General features: G+C 46.0%; 1 protein-coding gene across 4 annotated transcripts in view; it reads left to right on the top strand.

Annotated features, from left to right (window-relative positions):
* The window catches only part of nfia (nuclear factor I/A), a 96,430-nt gene that overhangs the window by 40,839 nt on the left and 39,077 nt on the right, over positions 1–16,514 (top strand). The gene's annotated exons all lie outside the window — the stretch shown is intronic.

Here is a 16,514-nt window from a genome sequence, read left to right as displayed (position 1 = left end):
GGTTTAGTCCTGGTTTAGGCCTGGTTTAGACCTGGTTTGATCCTGGTTTAGACCTGGTTAAGTCCTGGTTTAGACCTGGTTTAGTCCTGGTTTAGACCTGGTTAAGTCCTGGTTTAGACCTGGTTTAGTCCTGGTTTAGCGAGGGAGCAAGGAGTTAGGAGCTGGGACTTAGGAGCTAGGAGTTAGGATTTAGGAGTTACGATGCAGTAGTGGATGAATGAGGAGTTTGTGAATGAGCAGCTGCTTTTCCCACACTCAAGCTTCATTTGCATAACCCCTCCCCGTTGCTCCTCGTTAACCCTTCGTCTTAAAACAAAAGCTTTAATCCACAAATCCAAACCACAAACATGAGAAAGAAGCACAAGCAATGTAAAGATTCATCCAGTCACAACGTAAAGGTTCATCCAGTCACAACGTAAAGATTCATCCAGTCACAACGTAAAGGTTCATCCAGTCACAACGTAAAGATTCATCCAGTCACAACGTAAAGGTTCATCTAGTCACAACGTAAAGATTCATCCAATCACAACGTAAAGGTTCATCCAGTCACAACGTATAGGTTCATCCAGTCACAACGTAAAGGTTCATCCAGTCACAACGTAAAGGTTCATCCAGTCACAACGTAAAGGTTCATCCAATCACAACGTAAAGACAATAACTCTAACTTTAATCCTTCTAAGACTTCATCTTAAACAAATAAACAGTTCCTAACCCACATCTTTTCCTAAATATAATAAATATATTCTTAAAAATAAATATGTTTTAATAATAGTTCCGAGGTCGAATGATAAAAGACGTGAAAACAGCTCTGACCTTTGACCTTTAGAGCTTTAGAGCTTTTGGAATATGCTAAGTTTTTTCATGTATTTAGAGCTTTAACTGATGATTACTTTAATGTTTGAAACACATTTTGATCCAAATAAAGGTGTGGAGAGAATATTTATGAATAAAGAGTTTTATTGATGAAAATCTGAAATCGTGTCGTATGATTGATCAACTCTAAACTCTAAAGTCTAAAGAGAGTTTAGTCCAGACAAACATCAGACAAATATGAGGCTGACGCTTTTCACAGATTTGATGTTAAACTGTGATGTTTTTACTCATGATGCAGTTTGGCTCTGGGCAGTGATGGAGCTGCAGATATATGTCTAAGGTCATGTTTGTATTTGGAGCATTATCATAAGTGTGATTCAGGTTCTCCTTAAGAAAACCAATAGCATTATTAATTCATAACTCATAATATTTAAATATATAAAAAAATACATGTTCCAAACGGAGTGAAAGTAGAAACTTGTTTCTGAAAATTAAACGTTTAAAGACGTTTAAAGACGCTAGAGGAAATGTGTCCTTAGGCAAGACACTTCACCACACGAGTAAAGCATGAAATAGATAATTATAATAATGATAATAATAAATATAACCGCAAGCGGCGATGATCGGCGATGACCACACCACAAGAGGAGGGGGCGCTAACGCGCCCCAATTGACCTTTTATTGCACCTACTGCTGAATCTTTGACGCTGTCGTCTTCTTCCCTTTGCTTTACATATAAATGGACAAAGTCCGTGACTCTTAGAATAAAAATTTGGATAACTTTTGATGTCTATGAACGCACTCCTACGGATGAGTCTCACCAAATTTCAGGTTAATTGGGCTTAACGCCCTTGGAGGTGTTCGTGAAAGTATAAAGTGTAAACATGTTCACATTTCAGAGATCTGGCGATTTCCCCATTGGAATAACATGGGAGGTTTCTGTCATCGCTACGGCTACGCTGTAACAAATTTGACATGGGTCATATTGACTTTTTTGATCGGGATGCCAAAAATTGAATTTTGTGCCAAATTTTGTAAAATTTTGAAAAACTGAACATTTTACCCTCCATATAAAATGTTATGTCGGGGGCGCTGTCGTGCCAAATTACTTAATTTCACTTCAAGTAAGTTTAGAGCAAAGGGTTTAACAACTGATTCAAATTTGATGAAATTCAGACTTTACCTGCGCAAACGAAATTTCCTAAATTGTAGTTACAGTTTGCGGCTTCGCCGCACAGAAACCGTGACAGATATCAAAGTAATTTGGATAACTTTTGATGTCCCACACCATTTTCACCAAATTGCAGCTTTTTCTGGGCAACGCCCTGCGAGGATTTGGTAAAAGTACAACATTTGGAAAAACTCCTGAGTCATGCTTAGCCATTTTTGAACCAATATGGCCGACATTTGGTCGGGCGGACGGCATTGCCGTAACAATATTTTTTACTTCTCTTGTCACCATCTACCTCTGCGCCAAATTTCATGATTCTACCATCATATTTTTGGCCATTTCCTATCTCTCAGTGCATCTTTTGTACATTTGGGGGCGCTGACATGCCAATTGTTTTGATTTTAGAAAAAGGAGATAGCCAGAATGTAGAGAGGCACGACTTCTAGAGGTTTGCTATTTTTGTGACTTTTCGTCAATGTTCACTGGGTGAAAAATAGGGGGGTTTGTCCCGAGAAGAAGATGTTTCCCATTTTTCAAATATCATAAACTATACATTTTTGGACTCTTTCCTACCTCATGGAGTGGGACTCTGGTCACTGACGGGTACTTTTGTTAATTTTTAGTGGGCTCCGCTCACTTTGTGTTTTTGGCCCTCTAAACAGTAATAATGTTACATTTTTGCATTACATGTTTATATGAACGGAACATGCAAGAGATGGAACGTATTCATGAGCTACTTAGAGCAAACGAGCGCTTTACACTGGGATCATCCGCATGTAAAGCGCTCGTTTAGTGCGCACTTTTGCACGGGCTTCGCCCGTTTAAAACAACAATAATGTTCCATTTTCCTACTACTAATTAGTATGCACGGTGCATGAGTGGAGGAGTGCGTTAGTGAGTGTTTGGAAGTGGGCAAGAGCTTCGCGCTGGATTTTGTGCGCACTGCGTGCACTTTCGCAGCCGTGCTTTGCACGGCCTTACAGAACTAATAGGCCTCTCGCCAGCTTGTGGCGCTCGGGCCTAATAATAACAATAATGATGATAATGATAATAGTAATAATAATGATGATACTGGTAATAATAATAATTCATTTTTGATTGACATGATATATCAGGAAACTCAACCAAAAAGAAGATATTCATATTTGATCATTTTACTGGTCAGAACAGTCAATCAACTCAAATCCACAGATGATTTTTTTTTTTTTTTTTAAATATTAAAATAGAAATGATATGATAAAATAACGGCGTGTCATGAAGCAGACTTTGACTGAACATAATCGTACATTTTGTGATTATGAAAGAAGAGTTGAAGTTATGGAGGAGATGATGCAGAGGATGAAGAGGATGAAGAGGAGGCAGAGAAGAGAAGCAGATGATGCAGATGAGAGAATCAGAGCGGTGCAGAGGAGGAGCAGAAGAGAAGAGGAGGAGGAGGAGGATCTGGGCTCAGATCCAGACCAGAGTTTAAAGGAGCATTTAATCAGGAATCGACTGAAACCACAAACGCATCAGGAAATACTACGAGCCAAACCACAAGAGCAGAGGAGGAGAGGAGGAGGAAGAGCAGGAGCAGCAGGAGCAGAGGAGGAGGCAGAGGAGGCATAGGAGAGGAGGAGGAGCAGAGAAGGAGGAGGAGAAGGAGAGGAGGAGGAGCTGAGGTGGAGGAGCAGAGTCAGTATAGTGGTGGTAAAGCTGAAGTGTAATTTTGGAAATTGGTTGAAAATGAACGAAAATCACAGATTGAGTCATTTCAAGTTCTAACGAGGATTTAAAAAAATCGACTGGAGAAAGATCTGAACGTCCAGAGGTCAAAGGTCAAGTCGTCCCTCAGACTCTTTGGTCAGAGCTTTGTCTTCAGGTCGTCCCTCAGACTCTTTGATCAGAGCTTTGTCTTCAGGTCGTCCCTCAGACTCTGGTCAGAGCTTTGTCTTCAGGTCGTCCCTCAGACTCTGGTCAGAGCTTTGTCTTCAGGTCGTCCCTCAGACTCTGGTCAGAGCTTTGTCTTCAGGTCGTCCCTCAGACTCTGGTCAGAGCTTTGTCTTCAGGTCGTCCCTCAGACTCTGGTCAGAGCTTTGTCTTCAGGTCGTCCCTCAGACTCTGGTCAGAGCTTTGTCTTCAGGTCGTCCCTCAGACTCTGGTCAGAGCTTTAGAGAGAAACTCAGCTCCAGGACTATCCCAGGTCTAAATGAGGACTTGAGCTTTAGAAATTCAGAGGAACACATCCATAATAGTTTCTGCTGCTACTTTTGGATCGATAAAGTCTCATTAGCGCTATACGGCCTCAGACCCGGCTCTGCTCCAGATCTTGTTCGACACAAGGGCACTTTCTCTGGGCAGGACTCGGACAAAACCTCTCCTGCTCCTGACCTCAGCGTGTCAGAGCCAACATGGCCGCCGCGCACAGCCAGTTTCCTGTGAGTAAATTCAACTGGGGCAGACTCAGATGAGACTCAGACTCAGACTGTTGTCCCGGTCAGACTGTTGTCCCGGTCAGACTGTTGTCCCGGTCAGACTGTTGTCCCGTTCAGACTGTTGTCCGGGTCGGACTGTTGTCCGGGTCAGACTGTTGTCCCGGTCAGACTGTTGTCCCGGCGACTGAAGCTCTTTTGTTGGTTGTATCCTCCTTGTCGTCCCATCACACTTTTGCTCGGATTAACCCAAATATTTAACTACGAGTTTTCTTCACTTTGTAGGACAGAAACCATGTCTGTAGGCATACGTCCGTATGCGTGCGTCCGTATGCGTGCGTCCGTATGCGTGCGTCCGTATGCGTGCGTCCGTATGCGTTCGTCCGTAGGCGTGCGTCCGTAGGCGTGCGTCCGTAGGCGTGCGTCTGTAGGCGTGTGTATGTAGGCGTGCGTATGTAGGCGTGCGTCCGTAGGCGTGCGTCCGTAGGGGTACGTCCGTAGGCGTGCGTCCCTAGGCGTGCGTCCGTATGCGTGCGTCCGTATGCGTGCGTCCGTATGCGTTCGTCCGTAGGCGTGCGTCCGTAGGCGTGCGTCCGTAGGCGTGCGCGTGCGTCCGTAGGCGTGCGTCCGTAGGCGTGCGTATGTAGGCGTGCGTATGTAGGCGTGCGTCCGTAGGCGTGCGTCCGTAGGCGTGCGTCCGTAGGCGTGCGCGTGCGTCCGTAGGCGTGCGTCCGTAGGCGTGCGTATGTAGGCGTGCGTATGTAGGCGTGCGTCCGTAGGCGTGCGTCCGTAGGGGTACGTCCGTAGGCGTGCGTCCGTAGGGGTACGTCCGTAGGCGTGTGTCCGTAGGCGTGCGTCCGTAGGCGTGCGTCCGTAGGCGTGCGTCCGTAGGCGTGCGTCCGTAGGCGTGCGTCCGTAGGGGTACGTCCGTAGGCGTGCGTCCGTAGGCGTGCGTCCGTAGGCGTGCGTCAGTAGGCGTGCGTCCGTAGGCGTGCGTCCGTAGGCGTGCGTCCGTAGGCGTGCGTCCGTAGGCGTGCGTATCTAGGCGTGCGTATCTAGCCGTGCGCCCGTAGGCGTGCGCCCGTAGGCGTGCGTCCGTAAGCGTGCGTGCTTCCGTAGGCGTGCGTATCTAGGCGTGCGTATCTAGGCGTGCGTATCCAGGCGGCGTGCGTATCTAGGCGTGCGTATCTAGGCGTGCGTCCGTAGGCGTGTGTCCGTAGGCGTGCGTCCGTAGGCGTGCGTATCTAGGCGTGCGTCCGTAGGCGTGCGGTCCGGAGGTGTGCGTCCGTAGGCGTGCGTCCGTAGGCGTGCGTCCGTAGGCGTGCGTCCGTAGGCGTGCGTCCGTAGGCGTGCGTATCTAGGCGTGCGTATCTAGGCGTGTGTCCGGAGGAGTGCGTCCGGCGTGCGTCTGTAGTCGTGCGTCTGTAGGCGTGCGTCTGTAGGCATGTGCTCATTAGTACAGGAGGTCCCGCCCCTTCCTTTCCATTATTAATGGAAAGGTCATTAAACTGCTGCAAATGCAGAATCGATCGCTGTAATTGCCTCAAAACATCCTCAGAGTGCATGCAAGGAGAGACATACTCCTCCCACAGAGACATGCCCCTCCCACAGAGACATGCTCCTCCCACAGAGACATGCTCCTCCCACAGAGACATGCTCCTCCCACAGAGATATGCTCCTCCCACAGAGATATGCTCCTCCCAAAGAGATATGCTCCTCCCAAAGAGACATGCTCCTCCCACAGAGACATGCTCCTCCCACAGAGACAAGCTCCTCCTACACAAACTGCAAGGTTCTGAGCCTCATTTATTACACTTTATTGTAATATTTAAACAACAGAAGTTTCATGTTTAAGTCTCAAAATGTGAGTTTGTCCTTAAACAATAAAAGAAGCTCTGATGGTCACATGCCCTCAGCTTTAGCCTTTACCTTCAACACCATCCAGAACGATCAATGAAACCAGTGAACCAGGACTAAACCAGGTCTAAACCAGGACTAAACCAGAACTAAACTAGGTCTAAACCAGGACTAAACTAGGTCTAACCCAGGACTAAACCAGAACTAAACCAGAACTAAACCAGAACTAAACCAGGACTAAACCAGACTAAACCAGACTAAACCAGACTAAACCAGGACTAAACCAGGACTAAACCAGAACTAAACCAGGACTTTACCAGGACTTTACCAGGACTTTACCAGGACTATACCAGGACTATACCATAACTAAACCAGGGCTAAACCAGGGCTAAACCAGGACTAAACCAGGACTAAACCAGACTAAACCAGGACTAAAGCAGGACTAAACCAGAACTAAACCAGGACTAAACCAGGACTAAACCAGGACTAAACAGGACTAAACAGGACTAAACCAGGACTAAACCAGGACTAAACCAGGACTAAACCAGGACTAAACCAGGACTAAACCAGGACTAACCAGGGCTAAACTAAGACTAAACCAAGACTAAACCAAGAATAAACCAGGTCTAAACCAGGTCTAAACCAGGACTAAACCAGGACTAAACTAGGACTAAACCAGGACTTAACCAGGACTAAACCAGGACTAAACCAGGTCTAAACCAGGTCTAAACCAGGTCTAAACCAGGACTAAACCAGGACTAAACCAGGACTAAACCAGGACTAAACCAACCTACTATGGACTGAACCTGGTCTCTCAGACCCAGATGCCCTGGCATAACCCTGAGAGTGGCAGAGTGGTTAGCCCTGCTGTAAACAGCTTTGTGAGGGTCAGACCTGCAGGTGCTTAAGTCCTATTCCCAGAGACCGGACTGTGATTGGACTTGACCTGATCAGTCCTCACTTCACCTGTGTCCCCACCTGACCTGCTCCGTCTGGACCCCTGCAGAGCTGCTGTGGACCTGCTTTAGTCTCAGTGTGGACCTGCTTTAGTCCCACTGTGGACCTGCTTTAGTCCCAGTGTGGACCTGCTTTAGTCCCAGTGTGGACCTTCTTTAGTCCCAGTGTGGACCTTCTTTAGTCCCAGTGTGGACCTTCTTTAGTCCCAGTGTGGACCTGCTTTAGTCCCACTGTGGACCTGCTTTTGTCCCAGTGTGAACCTGCTTTAGTCCCAGTGTGAACCTGCTTTAGTCCCAGTGTGAACCTGCTTTAGTCCCAGTGTGGACCTTCTTTAGTCCCAGTGTGGACCTGCTTTAGTCCCAGTGTGGACCTGCTTTTGTCCCAGTGTGAACCTACTTTAGTCCCAGTGTGGACCTTCTTTAGTCCCAGTGTGGACCTTCTTTAGTCCCAGTGTGGACCTTCTTTAGTCCCAGTGTGGACCTGCTTTAGTCCCACTGTGGACCTGCTTTTGTCCCAGTGTGAACCTGCTTTAGTCCCAGTGTGAACCTGCTTTAGTCCCAGTGTGAACCTGCTTTAGTCCCAGTGTGGACCTTCTTTAGTCCCAGTGTGGACCTGCTTTAGTCCCAGTGTGGACCTGCTTTAGTCCCAGTGTGGACCTGCTTTAGTCCCACTGTGGACCTGCTTTAGTCCCAGTGTGGACCTGCTTTAGTCCCAGTGTGAACATGCTTTAGTCCCAGTGTGGACCTTCTTTAGTCCCAGTGTGGACCTGCTTTAGTCCCAGTGTGGACCTGCTTTAGTCCCAGTGTGGACCTGCTTTAGTCCCACTGTGGACCTGCTTTAGTCCCAGTGTGGACCTGCTTTAGTCCCAGTGTGAACATGCTTTAGTCCCAGTGTGGACCTTCTTTAGTCCCAGTGTGGACCTGCTTTAGTCCCAGTGTGGACCTGCTTTAGTCCCAGTGTGAACCTTCTTTAGTCCCAGTGTGGACCTTCTTTAGTCCCAGTGTGGACCTGCTTTAGTCCCAGTGTGGACCTGCTTTAGTCCCAGTGTGGACCTGCTTTAGTCGCAGTGTGGACCTGCTTTAGTCCCACTGTGGCCCTCCTTTTGTCCCAGTGTGAACCTGCTTTAGTCCCAGTGTGAACCTGCTTTAGTCCCAGTGTGAACCTGCTTTACTCCCAGTGTGGACCTTCTTTCGTCCCAGTGTGGACCTGCTTTAGTCCCTGCTTTAGTCCCAGTGTGGACCTGGTTTAGTCCCACTGTGGACCTGCTTTAGTCCCAGTGTGGACCTGCTTTAGTCCCAGTGTGAACCTGCTTTAGTCCCAGTGTGAACCTGCTTTAGTCCCAGTGTGGACCTTCTTTAGTCCCAGTGTGGACCTGCTTTAGTCCCTGCTTTAGTCCCAGTGTGGACCTGGTTTAGTCCCACTGTGGACCTGCTTTAGTCCCAGTTTGGACCTGCTTTAGTCCCAGTGTGGACCTGCTTTAGTCCCAGTGTGGACCTGGTTTAGTCCCAGTGTGGACATGGTTAAGTCCCAGTGTGGACCTGGTTTAGCCCCAGTGTGGTCCTGGTTTAGGAGTTAGGATGAAGGAGTTAGGACGTAGGAGTTAGGACGTAGGAGTTAGGACATAGGAGTTAGGACATAGGAGTTAGGACATAGGAGTTAGGACGTAGGAGTTAGGATGTAGGATGCAGACGCCCATATTTCACTTAGTGCAGTTTGAGAAATGGCCGCAGCTCCATTATCAAAATGGGCTGAGTCACTGCAGCAGAATCCTAATGAGGACCAGGGACATGGACCAGGGACATGGACCAGGGACATGGACCAGGGACATGGACCATGGACATGGACCAAGGACATGGACCAGGGACATGGACCAGGGACATGGACCAGGGACATGGACCAGGGCCAGCAGTGGGCCTGGGCCTGCAGTGGGCCTGGGGTCAGAGGGAGAGGTGCATTGTGGGCACCAGGGGGCGCTAACAGGTACTAAGAAGGGATGTGTACAAATCCTGGATCTACTAATGGTACAAATATCGAAGTATTTATCTAGTTTAGTAATATATATATATATATATATATATATATATATATATATATATATATATATATATATATATATATATATATATATATATATATATATATATATATATATATATATATATATATACTTTGTGTGTGTGTGTGTGTGTGTGTGTGTGTGTGTGTGTGTGTGTGTGTGTGTGTGTAACAGAAGTAGACTCATTTTAATCGTTCTAAACATTGATAAACTCCATATTCTAATGTTGCCGATCAACAAAACAACTATTTTAAAATGATACATTTTTTGATCACTCTCAGTTCTGAGCGTTGTTATCAATAAGAATAAAATGCTGAGAATATATTTGATCAGGCTAATGTAAATAAATAAATGAGTTTATTCTGAGAATCGAGGACGAGGATTATCTCTGACTGAAGTCAAGCCAAGAATTCTCAAGCACTAAAACTGAACCATTTAGTCCTGGTTTAGTCCTGGTTTAGACCTGATTTAGACCTGGTTTAGTCCTGGTTTAGACCTGATTTAGACCTGGTTTTGTCCTGGTTTAGACCTGGTTTAGACCTGGTTTAGACCTGGTTTTGTCCTGGTTTAGACCTGGTTTAGACCTGGTTTAGACCTGGTTTAGTCCTGGTTTAGTCTTGGTTTAGTCTTGGTTTAGATCTGGTTTGGACCTAGTTTAGTCCTGGTTTAGTCCTGGTTTAGTCCTGGTTTAGACCTGGTTTAGACCTGGTTTAGTCCTGGTTTAGTCCTGGTTTAGTCCTGGTTTAGTCCTGGTTTAGACCTGGTTTAGTCCTTGTTTAGTCCTGGTTTAGTCCTGGTTTGGACCTGGTTTACTCCTGGTTTAGACCTGGTTTCTTCCTGGTTTTGTCCAGGTTTCTTCCTGGTTTTGTCCAGGTTTAATCCTGGTTTAGTCCTGGTTTAGTCCTGGTTTAATCCTGGTTTAATCCTGGTTTAGACCTGGTTTACTCCTGGTTTACTCCTGGTTTAATCCTGGTTTAGACCTGGTTTCTTCCTGGTTTAGTCCTGGTTTAGTCCTGGTTTAGTCCTGGTTTAGACCTGGTTTAGACCTGGTTTAGTCCTGGTTTAGTCCTGGTTTAGACCTGGTTTTGTCCTGGTTTAGACCTGGTTTAGACCTGGTTTAGACCTGGTTTAGTCCTGGTTTAGACCTGGTTTAGACCTGGTTTAGACCTGGTTTAGTCCTGGTTTAGTCTTGGTTTAGTCTTGGTTTAGTCCTGGTTTAGATCTGGTTTGGACCTAGTTTAGTCCTGGTTTAGTCCTGGTTTAGACCTGGTTTAGACCTGGTTTAGTCCTGGTTTAGACCTGGTTTAGTCCTGGTTTAGTCCTGGTTTAGTCCTGGTTTGGACCTGGTTTAGACCTGGTTTCTTCCTGGTTTTGTCCAGGTTTCTTCCTGGTTTTGTCCAGGTTTTGTCCAGGTTTTGTCCAGGTTTAATCCTGGTTTAGTCCTGGTTTAGTCCTGGTTTAATCCTGGTTTACTCCTGGTTTAGACCTGGTTTCTTCCTGGTTTAGTCCTGGTTTAGTCTGGTTTAGTCTGGTTTAGTCCTGGTTTAGTCCTGGTTTAGTCCTGGTTTAGTCCTGGTTTAGTCCTACATACTGGAGAATGTGTTGGATTTTGAATAAAAAAGAGAAAAGTAAAAAGCTTGAGGCAGGGGTCAGAGGTCACACTGTGGGCGAGCACTTCCTGTTTCACTCAGAGAGAGAGAAGCCGGTTTAAATTTAAATTCAACATTTACAGATCTTACACGTTCCATTTTCAGAGTTCTCTTTTCTTTTCAGGCGGATGGATTTTTCGGATTCTTCAGGCGGATGGATTTTTCGGATTCACGGTTTAGAAAGAGTCTTTACGGTGTTAAAGGTGCACTGTGTAACTTGTGCTGGAAGGGCATCTGGCGCTTTTATGGACAGAAAATACTCGCCAAAACAAGAGGCAAAAAGCAGAAACACAAAATAATAATTTGTTTCCACTGATGCTAACGACTATGTGAAGCCTTGAGCAACACAAAGCTAGCAAAGCACGTTAGCAACACAAAGCTAGCAAAGCACATTGGAAACACAAAGCTTGCAAAGCACGTTAGCAACTCAAAGCTAGCAAAGCACATTGGAAACACAAAGCTAGCAAGGCACGTTAGCAACAAAAAGCTAGCAAAGCATGTTAGCGACACAGCTTGCAAAGTACGTTAGCAACACAAAGCTAGCAAAGCACGTTAGCAACACAAAGCTAGCAAAGCACATTAGAAACACAAAGCTAGCAAGGCACGTTAGCAACACAAAGCTAGCAAAGCACGTTAGTAACACAAAGCTTGCAAAGCACGTTAGCAACACAAAGCTTGCAAAGCACGTTAGCAACACAAAGCTAGCAAAGCACATTGGAAACACAAAGCTAGCAAGGCACGTTAGCAACAAAAAGCTAGCAAAGCACGTTAGCGACACAAAGCTTGCAAAGTACGTTAGCAACACAAACCTAGCAAAGCACGTTAGCAACACAAAGCTAGCAAAGCACATTAGAAACACAAAGCTAGCAAGGCACGTTAGCAACACAAAGCTAGCAAAGCACGTTAGTAACACAAAGCTAGCAAAGCACATTAGCAACACAAAGCTAGCAAAGCACGTTAGCAACACAAAGCTAGTAAAGCACGTTAGCAACACAAAGCTAGCAAAGCGCTTTGCAACACAAAGCTAGCAAAGCACGTTAGCAACACAAAGCTAGCAAAGCACGTTAGCAACACAAAGCTAGCAAAGCATGTTAGCAACACAAAGCTAGCAAAGCACGTTAGCGTCAGCTCTGTGTCAAGAGCCATAATCTGATATTTCCAGGTCATAATGCGTCTAACATTAGCATTAGCATTAGCATGACATAAGGAGAGGTTCAAACGCGGCATAGTTGTTGTTGTTGTTGTTGTTTTATGGCGGTTGGCATCCAAGTGTTGCATTACCGCCAGACTGTATTCCTCAGACTTTGTCGTAGTCCTCAGACTCTGTCGTAGTCCATGAGCTTGCGTCCCTTTAAAGGTCAGTGTTAGTCACATGACCCCTTTCCTCTCCTGTCCTGTTCCCGGTCGAAGCACAGTTGCATTGTGGGAATCGGAGTCATGTCTAATCCTGGGCCGTGTTGCTAACTGAAGCTGAAGTTTAGCCGCTAAAGCGCATTAGCATTGATTTCCTTCTTCTTCTGCTCCGCTCTGAGTGGATTGGTGCTCACAACGTAACTTTATTTCACTTTATTTAACTCATCAGACGACAAAAGGCTTCGATCACAAACGGCCTCCGAGGGTTTCACGATCGATGAAGGAAGTGAAGACGCTTCTGACCACAACAAACTCTCTGTGACAAATGTTCTGTTTAAACCAGGACTAAACCAGGACTAAACCGGCACTAAACCGGGTCTAAACCAGGTCTAAACCGGAACTAAACCAGGACTAAACCAGGACTAAACCAGGTCTAAACCGGGTCTAAACCGGGACTAAACCGGGACTAAACCAGGACTAAACCGGGACTAAATCGGGACTAAATCGGGACTAAATCGGGACTAAATCGGGACTAAATCGGGTCTAAACAGGGTCTAAACAGGGTCTAAACAGGTTCTAAACAGGGTCTAAACCAGGACTAAACCAGGACTAAACCGGGTCTAAACCGGGTCTAAACAGGGACTAAAGCGGGACTAAAGCGGGACTAAACCGGGACTAAACCAGGACTTAACCGGGACTAAAGCAGGTCTAAACTGGGTCTAAACCAGGTCTAAAGCGGGTCTTATATAAACCAGTTGCTGATTCAAAACGGCAGTTGTTTGTGACGCAGCTCATTCAGATCCTCGGAAACCAAACACTCGGGCAGATTCTGGAGCTGCTTTATCACTAGAAGTAGTAGAAGTAGTCACAGTAGCTTTTGTTGCTTCACTGGCATTTATCCTTTTTTTAATGATTCTGTGCATTATTTACAAAGTCTGATCATAATGGCATTAGAGGCGTCCAGTGCATTTGCTTGATCCAAATCCTGGTCCTGGTCCTGGTCCTGGTCCTGGTCCTGGTCCTGGTCCTGGTCCTGGTCCTGGTCCTGGTCCTGGGTGTTCACGTTCTGGTTGGTGTTCACGTTCTGGTTTGACGTTCTGACATAAATAACGTGTTTAAAGGAGGATTAGATCCAGACGTTTGTGACTCATTAAACATGAGCTTTTTCTTTCAGAGTAAATTTAAATCTGGGACGTTTCCTCAATTCATTTATTTTTAGAGGAAGAAAAGGAAACAGCAGTGTGTGTTTATGATGATGAAATATCAACATTATTATTATTAAAATTATTATTATTTGTAGTGAAACTCAACAAGTCAAACCATTTAAAGCAGTAATAATAATAATAATAAATATAGCAGCAAGCGGCAATGATCGGCCCTTGCCACGCCGCCGCCCACTTTACCTTTTATTACACCAACTGCTGAATCTGTGACGCTGTTGCGTCTTCTCCCCTTTGCTTTACATATAAAGGGAAAAGTTTGCAGCCGTGAATCTTAGAATAAAAATGTTGATCTTTGAACTTTTGATGGCCCACTCCTGAAGATGAGTCTCACCAAATTTCAGTTTAATCGAACTAACGCCCTTGGAAGAGTTTGTAAAAGTATAAAGTGTAAACATGTTCACATTTCATAGAACTGGCGATTTCCCCATTGGAATAACATGGGAGGTTCCTGTCATCGCTACGGCTACGCCATAACAAATATGACATGAGTCTCATTGACTTTTTTGATCGGGACGCCAAAAATTTAATTTTGTGCCAAATGTTGGAAAATTTCGAAGAACTAGACATTTTACTATATATAACTTTATATATATAACATTTTACTCACTCTGTAGGGGGCGCTGTCGTGCCAAATTAATTTATTAATTTGGCAAAGGGTTTAACAACTGATTCAAATTTGACTTAATTCGGACTTTATCCGTGCAAACGACATTAAATAAAAAAATTGGGAAATTTCCTAAATTGTAGTTACAGTTTGCGGCTTCGCCGCACAGAGACCGTGACAGATATCAAAGTAATTTGGTGGTCCTGCTCCCGGTCCTACACCATTTTCACCAAATTTCAGCTTTTTCTGGCCAACGCCCTGGGAGGAGTTGGTAAAAGTACGACATTTGGAAAATCTCCAGAGTCATGCTTGGCAAATTTTTATCCAATTATGGCCGACATTTGTTTGGGTGGACGGCGTTGCCCTAAGAATATTTTTTACTTCTCTTGTCACCATCTACCTCTGCGCCAAATTTCATGATTCTACCATCATATTTTTGGCCATTTCCTATCTCTCAGTGCATTTTTTGTACATTTGGGGGCGCTGACGTGCCAATTGTTTTGATTTTAGAAAAAGGAGATAGCCAGAATGTAGAGAGGCACGATTTTTAGAGGTTTGCTATTTTTGTGACTTTGAAACCTTGAAAAATAGGGGGGTTTGTCCCGAGAAGAAGAAATGTTTCCCGTTTTCAAATATCATAAACTATACATTTTTGGACGCTTTCCTACCTCATGGAGTGGGTCTCTGGTCACTGACGGGTACTTTTGTTAATTTTTAGTGGGTTCCGCCCACTTTGTGTTTTTGGCTCTCTTTACAGTAATAGTGTTAAATTTTTGCATTACAAGTTTATATGAACGGAACATGCAAGAGATGGAACGTATTCATGAGCTACTTAGAGCAAACGAGCGCTTTACACTGGGATCATCCGCATGTAAAGCGCTCGTTTAGTGCGCACTTTTGCACGGGCTTCGCCCGTTTACAACGGTAATGTTCAATTTTTTCTACTAATTAGTATGCACGGTGCATGAGGGAGGAGTGCGTTAGTGAGTGTTTGGAAGTGGGCGAGCGCTGAGCGCTCGATTTTGTACGCACTTTCAGCTTACGGAACTAATAGGCCTCTCGCCAGCTTGTGGCGCTCGGGCCTAATAATATTAATAATAATAATGTTATTAATAATAATAATATTAATAGTATTTAAAGTAGAGAAGAAGATACTGAATCAACTTGAGAGGAACAACAATAAAAATAAAAAGGGAAAAGTAAAATATGAAAAGTCATATACAATTTGGAACTTTATATTTATTTATGAAAAACTTTATGTTGTTTCAATTCATCATTCATTTCATGCCATAATTTTAGAATAAGTCTAAATGTCTTGAACAGGTGTTATTTTGTCCACGTCTCGCTCGGCTGCTGTCCTCAGGCTCTGCTCCACTAGCCTAAAACAAAGGGCTGTATCCATGGCAACCATGACGAGGGGGGGTTTAATTAAATATGCAAATGAGGCACACGGGGGGGTGGGGTGATTAAATATGCAGATGAGGCGTGGGAGCGCTGAGTGGGAGTCGTACTCACAGTTCAGACTGGAACAGAGCCAGAGACATGACAAAGAGACAGATGTGACCAGAGGGGGCGCTGTGACCAGAGGGCTGTGACCAGAGAGGGCTGTGACCAGAGAGGGCTGTGACCAGAGAGGGCTGTGACCAGAGGAGAGGGCTGTGACCAGAGAGGGCTGTGACCAGAGAGGGCTGTGACCAGAGGGGACGCTGTGACCAGAGAGGGCTGTGACCAGAGAGGGCGCTGTGACCAGAGGGGGCGCTGTGACCAGAGGGGGCGCTGTGACCAGAGGGGGCGCTGTGACCAGATGGCTTTAACCAGAGGGGGCGCTGTGACCAGAGGGCTGTGACCAGAGAGGGCTGTGACCAGAGGGGGCGCTGTGATCAGAGGGGGCGCTGTGACCAGAGAGGGCTGTGACCAGAGAGAGCGCTGTGACCAGAGGGGGCGCTGTGACCAGAGGGGGCGCTGTGATCAGAGGGGGCGCTGTGGCCAGATGGCTTTAACCAGAGGGGGCGCTGTGACCAGAGGGCTGTGACCAGAGGGGGCACTGTGACCAAAGGGTTGTGACCAGAGGGGGCGCTGTGACCAGAGGGGGCGCTGTGACCAGAGGGCTGTGACCAGAGGGGGCGCTGTGACCAGATGGCTGTGACCAGAGGGGGCACTGTGACCAGAGGGCTGTGACCAGAGGGGGCGCTGTGACCATTCAAAAGATAATGTTTGAAATTGTTGATCACCATGGTAACAGTCCTCATTTTTTATCATTCCAAAACCCAGTCTCGGTCTTTGGGAAGCGTCAGGGGAGGGGGAGGAGCAAGGGGAAGCGTCTGGGGAGAGGGAGGTCGGGCTGTTGGGGACACAGCCTCTGCCTGAGTCATGGCCTCTCCCGGTGCATGCTGGGTAATATTTCAGCCCTTTTTATCTGC

This window comes from Eucyclogobius newberryi, unplaced genomic scaffold (genome assembly GCF_026437365.1).
Source record: "Eucyclogobius newberryi isolate DKJ021-1_F unplaced genomic scaffold, fEucNew1.0.hap1 SCAF_9, whole genome shotgun sequence".
Classification (NCBI taxonomy): domain Eukaryota; kingdom Metazoa; phylum Chordata; class Actinopteri; order Gobiiformes; family Gobiidae; genus Eucyclogobius; species Eucyclogobius newberryi.
The sequence above is the reverse complement of the archived record's forward strand: the minus strand, read 5'-3'. Positions and strand labels throughout refer to the sequence as shown.